At 50.0% G+C, this 16,390-nt stretch overlaps 1 protein-coding gene across 10 annotated transcripts in view; it reads right to left on the reverse strand.

The window, feature by feature from the left end:
• Positions 1–16,390, reverse strand: part of HPCAL1 (hippocalcin like 1) — a 292,220-nt gene that overhangs the window by 112,263 nt on the left and 163,567 nt on the right. For 2 of the 10 annotated variants that reach the window (XM_055108251.2, XM_014343756.4), the window contains exon 1: positions 15,801–16,231. The exons of 4 other annotated variants lie outside the window; for them this stretch is intronic. The gene's annotated coding sequence lies outside the window, so the exon portion shown is untranslated. Of the gene's footprint in view, positions 1–7,585; positions 7,605–8,694; positions 8,714–15,800; positions 16,244–16,390 lie in introns of those variants that run through there. 4 more of the 10 variants (XR_010109317.1, XM_003826955.4, XM_057301347.2 and 1 more) reach the window with 4 other exon arrangements.

Genomic DNA, 16,390 nt, shown 5'->3' on the forward strand with positions numbered 1-16,390 from the left:
CGATGAGGACGACAATGATGTTGATGATGGTCCTTACATTGATACAGCACTTTAGAGTTTAGGAGAGGTTTAATGGCAACTATGACAAGCAGCCTGCGAAAGGGAGGCTGTGGAATTCCCATTTCACAGATGAGGATATAGACGCTACAAGGCCGTGTCCATCAAAAGCATGGCAGTGGTCCCGGCAGACCCAAGGGCCGGCATGGAGAAGGCACGGGTGGGTGCTATTCAAGCTTCAGGGAGGGTAGCAGGATAGGAACAGAGTCCATAGGGAGGCACTTATTTTCCTTTAAAAAGGATGGCCTGTTCACTACCCATTACACTGCAAGGGAGTGGGTCAGCCTCAAGACAGCAGCTCTTGGCTGCCCTTAGCCTCCCAGATGGAGTTGCAAGCACCTCCTCTCAAGTCTCTAAGCCCGTGGCACTTGGGGCCTGAGGTTTGTTTTCTCATTCAGATCACAGCATCCTTTGCCACTAGACAACCGAGCCCACCCAGCCAATCACCGGCTGCACATGGAGGCTGGAGTCTGTCACTTTCCTCACATCGCCAATGTCCGGAGCTGTCATCAACTCTATCCACACCCATGTGCAGCCTTATCAGGCCTGTCACAAGGCCACTTGAGGACCCCATCAGTTAACAAGCATGGGCAAAACAGGCTGTCCGGCACCGGGACTGCAGTAGACCCTTGCTGACCACAAACCCAAAGAAGGGAGAGAAAGAGTGGCCGCCTTTTTCTCCTGAAATAACTGCAAAGACGTAACTTCTGCAGGTGCGAGCTGGGGTTGGGGGAGTCTGGGGCGGGGGTGGAGGAGTAGGATACCCACCTGGGGCCTACAATGGCTGCCATTGTGGGATGCTCTGTTTCAGTGAGTTTGAGGATGCTGGTGCTGAACTGGATGAAAGGAGAAAGACTTGTCAATATTTGACAAGTCCTAGGAAGTGTAAAGAGCTTTTTACAGCCAACCACCAAGTTGACTGCCTTTAGAAATGGGGAGAGACCCAAGAATATGCACAAATAGGATTTTTTTCATGTATAAAATTATCAGAAGCAGACTGATAAGGCACTGTTCTCCATTCTGAAAAATGCCTCTGAATAATAACGCATCAAACAAAAACAGATGATGTTATTGTCCATCCAAAGAGGCATGTGCCCACTCGTCCCATGGGGACAACAAGAGAGGTTCCAGGCCCCAAGGCTTAGCTGTGGCTGAAAGTGAATGTGAGCCAGGAACGGGTCAGCCCAGGGCCCCCTTGTGGGCTTCATGTGGTCTAGGATCACGACCCTAATACAAGCTCCGCCAGGGCAGGGCCTCCGGTGGTCTTGCTCTATCTTGCATCCCCAGCGCCCAGGCCAGGATCTGGCAAACCATATATAATAATTGTTGAGGCCGACCATGGTGGTTCACACCTGTAATCCCAGCACTTTGGGAAGCCAAGGTGGGTGGATCACCTGAGGTCAGGAGTTTGAGACTAGCCTGGCCAACCTGGTGAAACCCCGTCTCTGCTAAAAATACAAAAATTAGCCAGGCATGGTGGTGCATCCCGCTACTCCCAGCTACTCAGGAGGTTGAGGCAGGAGAATTGCTCGAACCCAGGAGGCACAGGATGCAGTGAACCGAGATCACGCCGCTGCACTCCAGCCTGAGAGGCAGACTGAGACCCTGACTCAAAAAAAAAAAAAAATTGTTGAATTATTTTAAGGGGTAATCATCATTCACACCAAAGCAGGCATCTCTAGCTTTAAGAGATTTTGTTGGTGAAGTTGTTGTGGCTGTTTTGGATAGGGGGTCTTGATGCATGGAAGTGCTTCTGATAGGAAAAGGTAGGGTTATGTAGGATTCATAATTAAGCAAAACAAAACCGAGGACAAAATTATGTCAGAAATCACACTGTAAGTCAACAAAAACATCTGATCTGTGTTTAGAAAAACTTAATTCACACACACTATTGCAGAAATATCACATAAAGTAAGCTGATTTCTTTTCTAGGACAACTGGGATACCCAGGAAACCGCAGGGACACACACCTGGTCTCCATAGCAACCTACCTGTCTCCAGTGATAGGCGAGCAGGCTTCCTGCCTCTGTGTTAAATCTTGTAATAACCCGAGGGCCCAGAGTTTGAAAAGAACAATTTCTGAATGCTGAAGCCATACGAATTTTTTTTAATGTGGTATCACAGGTAAAGATCCTGAAATTATTTACCAGACGTGATAGAATTTTGCTGAAAATTACATTTTCTTCTCCAGACCATAAATATGAACAGTAGACTATAAAGATGGGATTCTTTCAATATCTAATCCAAGAAACAGCAAGCAGCCACTGAGTGAGTAGCGAAGGCAACCTCTGGTTTCTCGGATTTTACAGTGATGTGATTTGCCTGGGGAGGCAGCCCGGCCCCAGCATCCCTCTCCTTTGTTCACCCTGGAATTAATCTTTCATATTAGCCAATTTTTCTGATGGCTGGCCTCATCTTCATAACTTTCCACTGCTGACTCAATATCCTGGACTCAAACAGATTAAACCTCTGAAAAACGATGGGGAGTAACGGCCTAAGAAGCCTTTGGAGGGAAGCCATTGAAAGTCAGGCATGGCCCTCACAAGGGCTGAAGTGGCCCTGCTTACCAGCCAGCAAAGAAATACGGTCAACCCAACGTCAACCGTCTGAGTCACAGAGAGAGAAAGAAGGATCATCGCCAGGAGTCTTCCAATTCACAGAGGCTAGAGACCAGCAGGCCCATTCTCTGGGGGTCATGAAGAATGGGCAGGGAAGGGAAGCAGAAAAAGTTATTTTCAAAAAGGGAGCTGAAACATATTAGAATGACAAACAGTAAGGAGATTATTCCTGGAAAAGCCAGGGCCATGAAAAGCAACAGCAGGGGCTGGTAGTATCAGGACATCAAACCACTTCATTAAAATACCCAAGGTTCAAACAGCAGGCGCCGAGATGGCTCCTTCCAGGTCAACAAACGAAGTGAACGCCCAAGTTCAAGAACACAAAAAAGAAAAACCATATTCTAGATAATAAACAAACTCTACACTATGCCACACTGAAACAGTGAATTTCCTGGAAGACTCTGGATGTTGTTTTTTTTTTGAGAGCAAGTCTCACTCTGTTGTCCAGGCTGGAGTGCAGTGGCCTGATCTCAGGTCAGTGCAACCTCCACCTCCTGGGTTCAAGCAATTCTCATGTGTCAGCCTCCCGAGTAGCTGGCACTACAGGCGTGAGCCACCATGCCCAGCTAATATTTGTATTTTTAGTAGAGATGGGGTTTCACCATGTTGGCCAGGCTGGTCTCGACCTCCTGACCTCAAGTGATCCGCCTGCCTCAGCCTCCCAAAGTGCTGGGATTACAGGCATGAGCCACCGCACGCGGACTGAATGTTTTTCTTTATGTCCCAGGTAACAGATTTGCTCAGTGTTGAATTTCAGTGCAGCAAACAAATTTTAATAAGGGATTATGATAAATTTCCATTAATTTAAATAATCACAAGTATGGAAATTATGGATTCCACCAGTCTGACCATAACAAGAAAGTTTGGTAAGCAAATTAAGAGGGTAAATAAAGGATGGGTATTTGGAGTTCCTCCTGGGGGCTCTTTTCTGTCTAATTGCAAAAATAATAAATGCCCACTGGTGAAAATTTAGAATGTGGCAAAACATGAAAAATCAAGAAAGACCCATGATCCCATGGAATACAACCACCGTTAACATTTAGATATGTTTCCTTCCCATCTATTTTCTCTGACTTTCTTCCCCGTCCAAACATAAATGAAAGGAAACTGTCTGCATAATTCTTTTTTTTTTTTTGAGACGGAGTCTCACTCTGTCGCCCAGGCTGGAGTGCAGTGGCGCGATCTCGGCTCACTGCAAGCTCCACCTCCTGGGTTCACCCTATTCTCCTGCCTCAGCCTCCCGTGCGGCTGGGACTACAGGCACCCGCCACCACGCCCGGCTAATTTTTTTTGTATTTTTAGTAGAGACGGGGTTTCACCGTGTTGGCCAGGATGGTCTCGATCTCCTGACTTCATGATCCACCCGCCTCGGCCTCCCAAAGTGCTGGGATTACAGACATAAGCCACCGCGCCCGGCCTGCATAATTCTTTATCTTGCTTCCTAGCCCCACATTTGGGAAAAATGTTTAAACAGCTGATTTTCAGTCTCTTTATACCTACATCTACTACCTACTATCCCAATCTAATCTATCTAATATCTACTATCTTATTACTGCTAATGTGCTAATTTCAAATAATTCTTAGCAATTCATTTTAAAAAACCAATTTGAAGCAAAATCTGGTCAGTAGTTTACATTACTACATATACTTTTGTCTGAAAATAATACAATTACTTATCTCTATAATACTCCCTACTTCTGACTTTTCTCTAATTCACAATTAGTTAAGAAGTTTGGCTGATCAGTTTCTTAAATAATCAGTACTATCACCTCCTAAGACATAAAGACATCATTATAATGAGGAAAGCAACAACCCTAGCAGTGGTTTTTCTTGCTAGAGGATCCTCTTAAGGGAACAGTAAACAGCTTCTAAATAAGGCCCCCGATCTACAGCCTAAGAACCTAGCTGACTGCCAACCTTCAATGCTCCCACAGTGAATATCCCACTGCAGTCACTCACCTCTATGTCTGTCTCGCCCTTACGCCACAAGTCCCTGTCTTCTTAATCTCAGCCTCCTTAATATAGGAAGTTAACAGGAAAGGTTGAATGGTGAGCTGGATGCATGAAACCAACCCACAGAGCTCACCTCCCTAAATTCCAACCTTAATATCTTCCTGCCACCCCCCACCCCTGCACCAATCTCTCCTAATCTGTGCTCCACAAATGTATTCCTCAATGTTATCAGTTTCTTCTGAATCATAATGCTGCCTCTTAAGATGGCAGTTGCTAAGATGCCTGCATATTATAAGAGGATTCTTTTTTTTTTTTTCCCTGAGACGGAGTCTTGCTCTGTCACCCAGGCTGGAGTGTAGTGGCTCAGATCTCTCAGCTCACTGCAACCTCTGCCTCCCGGGTTGAAGCAATTCTCCTGCCTCAGCCTCCCGAGTAGCTGGGATTACAGGCGCCCGCCACCAAGCCCAGCTAATTTTTATACTTTTAGTAGAGACGGGGTTTCACCATGTTGGCCAGGCTGGTCTTGAACTCCTGACTTCGTAATTTGCCCGCCTCAGCCTCCCAAAGTGCTGGGATTACAGGCATGAGCCACCACGCCCGGCCCAAGAGGTTTCATTTTTTTGCAGTCAATTTAGCTAGGAAAATTCTCTCTTTGCTCTATGTTGGATGTACCTACAACGCAAGTATGCATTTTTAAACATCTTTCCTGAATTGCAGAGCTGACAGAGGATTTAGAGGCTGTTCAACCCTAAGCCCCATTTGTCAAACGAGAGAACTGAGATCTGGAGAGGCAATGTCTCCCATGCCAAGTCAAAGCCAGACATCAATGATGGGATGGGAGTCACTCTGCCAACCCTAAAGCCTTGTTGGCTTCCAGACCACTGTCCCACAGTTTTAACAAATGCGTGAAACAAACTCTCACCAATTGACTACAAACATAGAAAACACTAGCAGTGCCCTGACCTAGCCACTCAGACCTGCAAAGCCAGCCCTCAGGCAAGGTGTTAAGATTCTAATGAAGGCAGCCGCCATCCTACAGTTAAGGAATTGGGGGGTTGTTCAGTCACACATCTGGGCAGACATTGTGTTCCAGGTTCTGTGCCCAGAATGCGGGGGTCACCAAGGAGAAATCCACAGGGTCCTACCTAAAGTGGCCTACCACCCTGGGAGAGGTGGACAAGCAGTAAGGTCAGGCTCCAGCCAGAATTTGTCCTCCCTGGAGGGACAAAGGAGAGCTCCACAGAGCAGGTAACACTGGCTTACTCCTGGGCCTGAAAGAATACGTGAGATTCTCCCAGAATCTTCTAGATCAGTGGTTCTCATGAAGACCCTTTCAGAAGAATCACACTCCACCATCATCCACTTGGGTTCTCTATGCCTATACTCATCCTGTCCTGACTACCCTAATCACCACACCAACAGTAGAAAACCCCCAAAGAACAGCTAACTCACCAGGAATGTGCCATGTCAAGCACGACCCAAAGCAGCCCAAAGGTTGAGAAGCACCATGATGTCGGTGACAGTGATGGTGATGGTGGTGACAGTGATGATGATGACGATGATAGTGATGGTGATGGTGGTGGTGGTGATGATGATAGTGATAATGACAGTGATGACAGTGATGATGAATGGTGATGATGACGGTGATGGTGATGATGGTGACAATGATGATAATGACGATGATGGTGATGATGACAGTGATGGTGAATGGTGATGACAGCAATGATGGTGGTGATGGTGATGATGATGGGGATGGGGATGATAGTGATGATGATGATGATGGTGATGGAGAAAGGTGATGATGACAGTGATAATGATGGTGATGGTGATGGCAATGGTGGTGATGGTGATGATGATGATAGTGATGATGATGATGAGGATGGGGATGACAGTGATGATGGTGATGGTGGTGGTGATGATGATGGTGATAATGACAGTGATGATAGTGACGTGAATGGTGATGATGACAGTAATGATGATGGTGATGGTGATGATGGTGATAATGATGATAGTGACGATGATGGGGATGAGGATGATATGATGATGATGATGATGGTGATGGAGAAAGGTGATGATGACAGTGATAATGGTGGTGATGGTGATGGTAATGATAGTGATCATGATGGTGATGACAGTGATGATGGATGTTGATGATGACAGTGATGATGATGGTGATGGTGATGATGGTGGGGATGATAGTGATGATGATGATGGTGATGGAGAATGGTGATGATGGTGAGGATGATAGTGATGATGGTGATGGAGAATGGTGATAATGATGGTGGTGATGGTGGGGATGATAGTGATGACGATGATGATGACAGTGATGATGAATGGTGATGATAACAGTGATGATGGCGATGGTGATGATGGTGGTGGTGATGGTGATGACAGTGATGATGATGGTGATGATGACAGTGATGATGAATGGTGATGAATGGAATGATGATGATGATAGCGACAGCAATGATGATGGTAATGATGATGATGGGGATGGGGATGATAGTGATGATGGTGATGATGGTGATGGAGAAAAGTGATGATGTCAGTCATAATGATGGTGAGGTGATGGATATGATAGTGATAATGATAATGGTGATAATGGTTTTGGGGAGCCAGCAACTGGCCCAGCACAAACCACAGGGGTAAGGAGCTACAGGCCACAGTGAGCCCTTTACACTGCTTGGCGATCCCTGGCCCCAAAACCTGGAATTCCTTACCTGTGCTCTACATCTTCTCCCCCCACTCCCACCCACACTGTGAAAATAATTCTCAAATGCATAACCTTTCACCTTACAATGAGCTCTGAGAATAATCAGCCAGGCCATATTGTTTTTAGATAAGGTAATAGCATATCACCAAGAACATCTGCTCATAAAAGCAGCAATTCTTTATCCCTGGATGTCTTCAGAAAGAAGAGGGAAAAGCACCTCCTAAGAAATAAGAGTAAATTGTACCTGCCAACATTCCAGCATGAAGGCAAGCAGGGCCTTAGCACCTGCCAGAGCCCTGTGTCTACCTTTACTCGCTGGGAAGAAAGACACAGAGAAGCCACGGCAGCCACATCTCATGTCCCACCCCTGGAGGCTAAGCCCCTGCCAGGCATCCAGGCTGCATCACCAGCACGGGCTCCAAACTGCATGACTGAAGAGTTTCTAATAAAGCACACCTCAACCACTGCTGAAGGATTGGGGGGTGGGGGGACAACCAGTTCTGCCACCCACGGCCCTATCTCAGCCCCTGAAGCTGGGGCTTTTCTGGACCTCCTACATCCCACGCTCATTCTGCCAGGAGTGTCTCCAGCCACACACAGTAAACACGGAAAACTGCGTGATGTTAAAAATGATTTTTTTTCAACATAGGTGATCGATTTTGAGAGGTTCTCACTTCTCTCCAAAAATTGATTACAGGGCAGCAAATAGAAAAGATGGGAGTGAAAGGGAGGAGTTGGCGCTGTCATCAATTCTGCTCTCTGGAAAGGTCTGTTAAATGCACAGAAAGAAGGCAGAGAGCCGAGCATTTTGCTGCTAGAGAAAAAGAACGCTGCAGTCGATACACACTGCTGTACAGAACCGCGATTCTGCAAGTGTGCCCAGCAGTCCTCCTCTGGCCTGCCAGCACGAACACTCCCAGACCCGATCCATGCTCTGCACACACTCACAGAGGGAGGGGACCACCAGCTCCGGGCCTCGTTATGCCTGAGGAACAACCTGCAGCTCTCTCTGTGCAACCCCTACCACCAAGCTCAGGGTCTCTATAGGTGCATCAGGGACCCTGACAGATGCTTCTCAGAAGGCATGAGGCTAGGACAATCCAAAATGGCAGCTCCCCAAGCTCCAAGCAGTAACCAGCACTGGCTGCCTTCCGGAAGCCTCCACACACACAGCAGTCACAGACTCCAGCATCAAATCCCTTGCTACGACAGCCTGGATCAAAACATGCCTCATAAGCCCGAATTTGAAAAGGAATTCTGTACTCAGTGGCAGAGGAGGTACTAGATCCAAGAATGCTTAAAGAGTAATGGCAGCCACCACCACTTATTCCACACGTGACCAGCCAGACTCACCTGCGTTCCCATCTACGTCTGAGCTGCGCCTAGAAACCCTTTCTGCACATGACCAAACAGACTCAGAGAACATCACCAGCCAGTAAACAACAGAGCAAAGACTACAGTTCAAACCCAGTCTGCCACATCTGCAGACCTGGGTTTGAACTGTAGTTCCTGTCAATATCTGAGCTCAGCCTAAAACCCCTTTCTGCACATGAGCAAACAGATTCAGAGACCATCACCAGCCAATAAACAACAGAGCAAAGACTACAATTCAAACCCCAGTGTCCCTGATCTTTCCAAGGTATTTTGCAAATGAGGTTCTAATACCCTGATTCAAGAATGTCTTGGTTCTTTCCACCATGATTTCTTTCATGGTTTCTGTCCACCATGAGAGTTCTCTACAACCACGGGAGAGAACGGTCATTTGTGATCTACCTGGTGTACAATGGGCATACAATTTCTGTGTCTTGGTTTGTGCATCTGTCAAATGGCATCTCATCCTCTGCTCTCTTCCTCAAAGAGTGAAAATGATCCAAGGTGAGAAACGCATCAGAAATGCACCAAGCCACCCAAGGCCACAGCACAACTGCATTCAACGCCCTCCCCCAGCCCCTTCTATTTACCAGGAGACCTCTCTACACACACACATTGCTTGAACCATCTCTACCTGTTCAGTTGTGGACTAGGTAGGTACTGGGGCAACACTGTGTGAACATGTGTCACACAGCACTCATGACCTAGAAGGAGCTTCCATGGCTTAGGAAGGGATGACAAGACTCATACAGGAAAATCTGAACACCAGCCCAGGCAAGGCCATAAAAGGGCATATCATTACTACCAAAACAAGGGCGGAAGAGAAAATGACCTCGTTTAATTCTTGATCCTTCTACTTTCTGCTGATGCCCTTGGGCTACTTATTTGCTCTGGGCCTCCTCAGTTTTTTCATTTAGAAAAATGGCTTGGGCTGAGGCACAGTAGTTCACACTTATAATTCCAGCACTTTGAGAGGCCAAGGCTGGAGGATTATTTGAGCCCGGGAGCTCAAGACCAGTCTGGGCAACATAGCAAGACCTCGTCTCCACAAAAAATTTAAAAATCAGCAGGCATGGTGGTGTGTACCTGTAGTCCTAGCTACTCAGGAGACTATGGCAGGGGGATTGCTTGGGCCCAGGAGTTCAAGGCTGCAGTGAGCTGGGATCACATCACTGCACTCCAGCCTGGGCAACAGAGCAAGACCCTATCTCAAAAAAAAAAAAGTTTGTTAAGAAGCAGGGTCTCACAATATTGCCCAGGCTCAAATCCCTGATTTCAAGCAATCCTCCCACCTCAGCGCCCCCTAGTAGCTGGAACTACAGACAAGAGCCACTGTGCCTAGCTTAGAAAATAGATTTGTTTTGTTTTGTTTTTTTTTGTTTTTGTTTTTGATTTGCCATTTGCCTCACAAGTTCTTGATGAAACAGGTTAATGTATGTATGTAGCAGGGCTCACATCGCCTGACACATCAATACATGCCCTATATTTTAAATCCCAACACTCTGCTAGATACTCAGGAGTTATACAAAAGAAATGTGAGGAACACAACTTCAGCTGGTCCAGCCAACACACCTTGGGTATTCTGTAGGTGCCAGTGCTGTGCCAGGTGCAGGCAGGAGAGGCAGGTAAGAGAGCTCGCCATCTAGCAGCGGGATGGCCAAGCACCCAGCTCACTTCGTCGGTGCTGGGGGATAAATTGATTCTAACTAGAAGACTCTAGGAAGGCCCAAATGAAACAGCTCTTGGGCCGAACCTATGAAAACACACTAAGAAACATAGAAAGAAAAGGCAAATCTAGAGACAGAAAGCAAATCTGTGGGGGACTGGCGGCTTGAGGATGGGGACAGGGAGTTTGTACAAAAGAGGGATCTTTCTGGGGTGATGGATATGTTCCAAAACTGGATTGTGGTAATGGCTATGAACTCTATTAATTTACTGAAAATCATTAAACTGTACACTTAGAATGGGCATGCTTTATGAGAGATAAATTCTATCTTGGTATTAATTAAAACAAAAATGAGTAGGAGTTTAGCAGATAAGGAAGTCTGGGTGAGACAGAAGAAAGGCATCGAACAATCCAGCCCCAACTCCAACCCCTCCCCTGCACCCCCAACTCTCCCAGGTATCAGCTTAGAGGGTGCTTCTCCAGGGAGCCCCCTATACTGGGGTAGGAGCTCCCCTCCGTAGCACTTCACGCTCCCTGGTCTTATTTGATAGGTACCCCACATACAACCCCCAGCCCAAGACCTTAAACTCTGCACAGGTAGGGAGGATGCCTGGGCCCAACCTTCTCAGACCCCAGCTTGGTCCAAGGCACATAGTAGGTATCAGAAGCACTTACTGCGTTAAGAGAACAAACCAAGGTTTGGTGGGGTTGGGGAGGCAGAAGAGAGTGGGATGATGAAATCTGCGTTTTAAACCGGGAAGTGCTGCCGGTGTGGCTGGAGTGAAGGAACTGGAAGCATTCTCTGGGCCAAGGGCAGATAAGGCTCTGCTGTGTCGGAAGAGTGGGTGTGAGCCCTCAGAGAGGGCTGACCCAATTAGACGGCAAAGTGAAGACAGACAAAGAGCTCCAAAACTCTCCAGAGATTTCAAGTGAAGACAGAGAAAGAGCTCCAAAACTCTCCAGAGATTTCTAGCTTTAACAAATGAGTAGATGAGACGTGTTGACCATAATAGGTAGGAGACACAGCTTCAGTGAGGGAGATGTGTCCTCGGCTCTGTTTTGATGTGGAACAGCTCGGAGCCCACACCCAGTGTTGGGTCTGCAGCTCGGGGGGACAGCTCAGGTGTATATCTATATCACCTGCCAATGCACAGATGTGGGCATAGGTGAGTTCAGCCAGTGCACCTGGGCAGGTGGAAGGAACTGTCCTCTAGACATGCACTTAATATCATGCCTGCCTGAGAGGAGACCTCACTTGCCTAAGGGGACACAGAGCAAGGAAAGATTTAAGCTAGGGCAAGAGAGTACCGAGGCGAAATCTGGGAAGACTTCCAAGAGGAGAACCACGCACCACCCAAAAGCCTTCTTCCTTTTTTCACCGTCACAGCAACCTTATCCACGCAGTACGCATTTAACAATCCTGAGTTTTCTTAGCCAAGGGTCAGAGACCTATCGCTTGCTGGAGAAGACCTCTTGTCTCATGCCACAGGTGGGGCTAAGACACCTCCACCCCCAGGCTCCTGGCTTCCTGCCAACTTGGGTAGTACCTCAAGCACCAAAAAGATCCAAATATCCAGACAACCCAGCTGCGGGATTAGAAGCATTCAGGGTGCACTTGCTTCTTAAGGTAAAGGCACACAGCCCCAAGAAGTCATCTTTCCTGCCCTGCTGCTGGCAGAGGAGGGCGGCAACAGGAAGAGAGTGGAGGTCTCTGGGAAGGATTTCTTTAGTTTGTCATGCCTCCGATGTGAAGCTTTGCCTCTGAAATTCAATTTTACTTGAAACAACATGGCCAAGGTAGGGCTCTTTAAAGGATTTACTGTGCTTTTCAGATGATTTAAAAATCTTGAGACTTGCGCCCTGCTCATCAGCATCTAAGAAATGTTCCACCTGTCAAACCGTATTGATTACCTGAAGTCATATTACAATCTGCACCACTAGATTCCAACCATTTTTTAGTCTTTGTAGAAAGTGATTTGAAGAAACCTTTTTTCTGTAGGGTAACTGGCACCAAAAGAGCCCCTAAGCCCATGCTGCTGTCTCCATATACAGCCACCCTCTGTCATTCCCAGATTAGAAACTCAATCTAAGGGGAAAAGGACAAGAGCTACCTGACATTCACAGATGTGCAGCTTTACATGAGGACATAAGAACGACACAGAAACCCACTGCTACCATAGGAGAGCAGGGAGCCCCAAAGTAGAGTGTGATTAAAATCTACAAGTGTCTGCTCATCCTAACTCCAAACATGCCTCCCCCACCCCCCAGCACAGTGACATCAGGTGCTGACAAACTAGCAGAATACACATAATCCCCCATCAATCCTGGCCTGGCAACTCATCAGTTGAACGCATTATCCCACAATGAACAAGCACGGTTTAGGGCTTGCTGGGATGCAAAATTTTAATACAAACCTAACCCCAATCTAGATAAAAATTCAGCTGCCAAGTAGCTTAATCTTCGGTGCCAAAAAAACTCCGGGGCGCCCTGTTAGTACCCTGGATTATCACTGGTTCATGAGTGAGTGTGGTACTCTACCACTTACGAATAGCAAAAAGGGTCTTAGAATAAGTGTCACAGGGAGACAACTGCTCTGACGCACACTCAGCAGGGCATGCACTGTACCCGCGCTGCAGACCTTGCAACTGTGCTTGCAGAGCCCTGAAGGTAGGGGGTGTGAGCACCAGCGCTTCAACAGGAGGAAACAGCTCCAGGGTGAAATGGTGCTAGGTGAGTATGGGGCGCCTGGCTGGGGCGTTTGCACCAAGCGAAGTCCAGTCCTTGTCCTTCCATAGACTGCACTTCTAATTCTGCACAGCCCTGTGGCCAGAAAGGGGACGGAGTGTGTCCACGTTCTTGTATTTCACTTAGAATCTATCTCTAGGAGGGCTTGTTGGAAATAAATGGGTCATTGGCTGGAGTTTGGGCAAATCTCTGTTCTTCTGGGGTTTTGACTTGTTCTGGTTTCTCCACAGATCAAAGGACCTTCCATTTATTGGATTCCAAAGACAAAGTCTCCCAAATTGTTATCACACATTGACATTTATGTTCCACCTTAAAAACAGCATGAAAGTGGGGCGCAGAGGGAGCAGGCAAGGCTAGAACGTGCCACCGTGGCACCACATCCCACCGCAAGGGAGAGGCAGGGCCCCCGGGCCTTCCCTTTGCCACATTATCCAATAAAACCTCAAGAGCTCAGTAATTACAGGCACTTTCAAAAGTGAAACAGAAATAGATCTAAGGCCAAAACACTGGCTTGCTTGAGACAAAGGGCTGGCTTTAACTAGAAAAAAACAAAAACAAAACAAAACACAAACCTGGGTTTGGGTCTGTCTTCTGAGCTGAGAAAGCCAGGCTGATTTTTTAAAATATTATTATGGAATCTGATTATGAGGAAAGAGTAGGATTCACACCAAAAGCCCTTTTTTCTTGTAGGACATAAAATCATTTGATGAAACAGAAAACAGGGTGCATTCTAAGTGTGCCCCTGTCACTAAGTCAGGATGAAAAATGAGAAAATGAGTTCATCGCATCCCCCTGGCCTGCCATGGCTGGGATTGCAGGGCTTCAGTCTCGGCCGAGGGAAACCAAAAGAACCGGACCAGGTTTCTGTTTCTGGCTCCTAAAAGCCCGCAAAGCAGCCCGCCTCTCTGGGAACACCATCACGTAGCCCCTGACAGTTGGGAAGCGCATCCACACCAAAGGCCGCCCATGCCGCCCCCTCCGCAGCCCAACCCCATGCCGGCGCTCCATTTTGAGAGCCTCCTGCCCTGGTGAGATCTGTGGCTCCCTTGGTTAAAGGCGATTTTTTTTCCCCAGAGAAAGACACCAAGGCGATTAAGGGAAAGAATATCGCTCGCTCTGGCCGAGGGCCACCCGACCCCGAGAGCTGGCCTTGCTGCGTCCGAGCCAGTGTCGAGGCGCCAGAACTCTCCAGAGAGTGAGTCGTGGTAAGAGCTGGGTGCTCGTTCACTGCGGTTCAATTTTACGACTAGTAGGTTTCAAAAGTAAATGTTTTAAATTAAGGTGTGGGACTAGGAGGAGGTGTCCCATGTGGCACCGCCGGCATGAGGCTGGCTGCAAGGGAGCAGGGATGGCAGGGGCTGGGGCTGGGGGTTGTCTAATGCCGAGGCCAGCAGCTGGACTCGGCGTCCTGGCAAACATCCTCCTCTGGTGGAACTGGGGTCAGCCAGGAGGAAAGGGGTGGCCTTTGGCGGCCGGGACACCCCGGGAGCCCGAGATCTGCATGTGCGGGAAGCGCCAATTTTACGCCGTGACTCTCGGACTCCACGAGCTGAGCTGCATCCTCCCGGACTAGGCACTTGTTGAACCAAAGGGTTCTCAACTCCGCAGTCGCTGCCTCCCGGCCAGGAGAGGGACCCCCACGCTTGCGCGGGAGCCTGGGGGCTGGGGCAGGGCCGGCGCCCACCGCGGCGCTCTCGGGCACTCGCGGAGGCGGCGCCGCCCGGGAGGTGCTGCAGGAGGCAGCGCAGCTGGCAGCTAAACTTTCTCGAATCTCAGTGCTTCGCGGTTAAGTTAGAGCCAGGGAGAGGCACAAAACACGCCCGGGGAAAATGTAAGGCCCCACCCACGATAAAGGGGGAAAAAAAGATTTTAAGCAGGAGACGCTAATCCAATTAACACAGCACCTACTGTATGCGGGGCTTTGGACCAAGACCTGTCTTCAGTGCGTTCTCATTTCACCTGTCACCACAGCCCCCAAGGGAGGAGCTGTCCTCATTTTAAAGAGAAGCAAACCGCGACCGGGGAAGGTGGCGCGTCTGGCCCAGGTCGCAGTGCGGGTCGCGGAGAGGCCAGGGCTCTCCTCGTCGCCCCATGGCCCTGGGAGGAACGAGCGGATCGCCTCCGCGTGGGCCCCCACCCTTGGCAGAAGCTCACAGGCGACCCACGTGGGCCGCACGGACCTGTTCCCCTGAGGGGCTGGCCCAGCCTGCCCGCGAGGCCCGCGCTTGCCCCGTCGGGTCCCAGCTGTCCTCGAGGCTCCTAAGCTACGCACTGCGCCGACCAGCAGGGACAGGGGGCTCTGGGCGTGGGGCTGGACCACCCACACCCACCCCGCCACCCCGCTCTGCGCACAGCTGCTCACACACCACACCCGCCAGGCACCGCTCCCCACCAGCAACTGCGCCCCGACACACAATTCCACAAACGCAGTCCAAAATGTGCACACCTAAGGCACACATGGATGCCCACGAGTACACGCCATTCGAAAGACACACCACCGTCCGCAGTCACCCACAACTCCACCGCGCAGAGAAACGCGGGCACTCCCGGACACACACACGCGCGCACAACATACACGCAAAGAGCCGGATCGCAGCGCTCGCCGGTGCACACGCCGGGTGCACACGCCCGGGGCACACTCCAGCAGCCAGCAGCCCGCAGCCCGCCCCTTCCCTACCTGCTCCGGCGCAGGACGCGGTCCGCCGGCTTCCCGAGCCCAAGTTCGGCGCCGGCGGCGGCTGCAGCGGGCCCGGGGCCGCTGCCCGGGACAAGCGCGCCGAGGCCGGGAGGAGTGACTAGCAGCGCGGGCCTCCGTGCGCCCGCAGCTGCTGCGCCGGCCCTGCGCTCATCGCCGCCCAGAAAGACAAAAGGAAGCCGGCAGCCAGGGAGGGAGTAAGGTGGAGGCGCCCGTCAGTCCGCCCGTCCGCTGCCCGCCGCCGCCGCGGCCCGCCTGCCAGCTCCGGGAAGGAAGGGACGCGAAGGCGGGACCTGGAGGCGGGACCCGGAGGCGGGGGCCGGGGCGGGGCGCGCGGCCAGAGGCGGGCGCTCAAGTTTCCTACGGCCCCGCCCCCTCCACGCCCCCTGCCGGACCCTCAGCGCCCGGCTCGGCCCTCGCAGCCCCTGCACCTCGCTGCTCCTCGGCCCTCGCGGCCCAACCCAGGCCCTGCCGGGTCCCAGCCCCCAGTGGCTTTCGGGACAGGGGCGGAGCCGGGCACCGGTTCTGTTCCCCTAACCCTTGGCCTCTGGCCTGCTGGTATAGAAGAGGCC

This window comes from Pan paniscus, chromosome 12 (assembly GCF_029289425.2).
Source record: "Pan paniscus chromosome 12, NHGRI_mPanPan1-v2.0_pri, whole genome shotgun sequence".
NCBI lineage: Eukaryota > Metazoa > Chordata > Mammalia > Primates > Hominidae > Pan > Pan paniscus.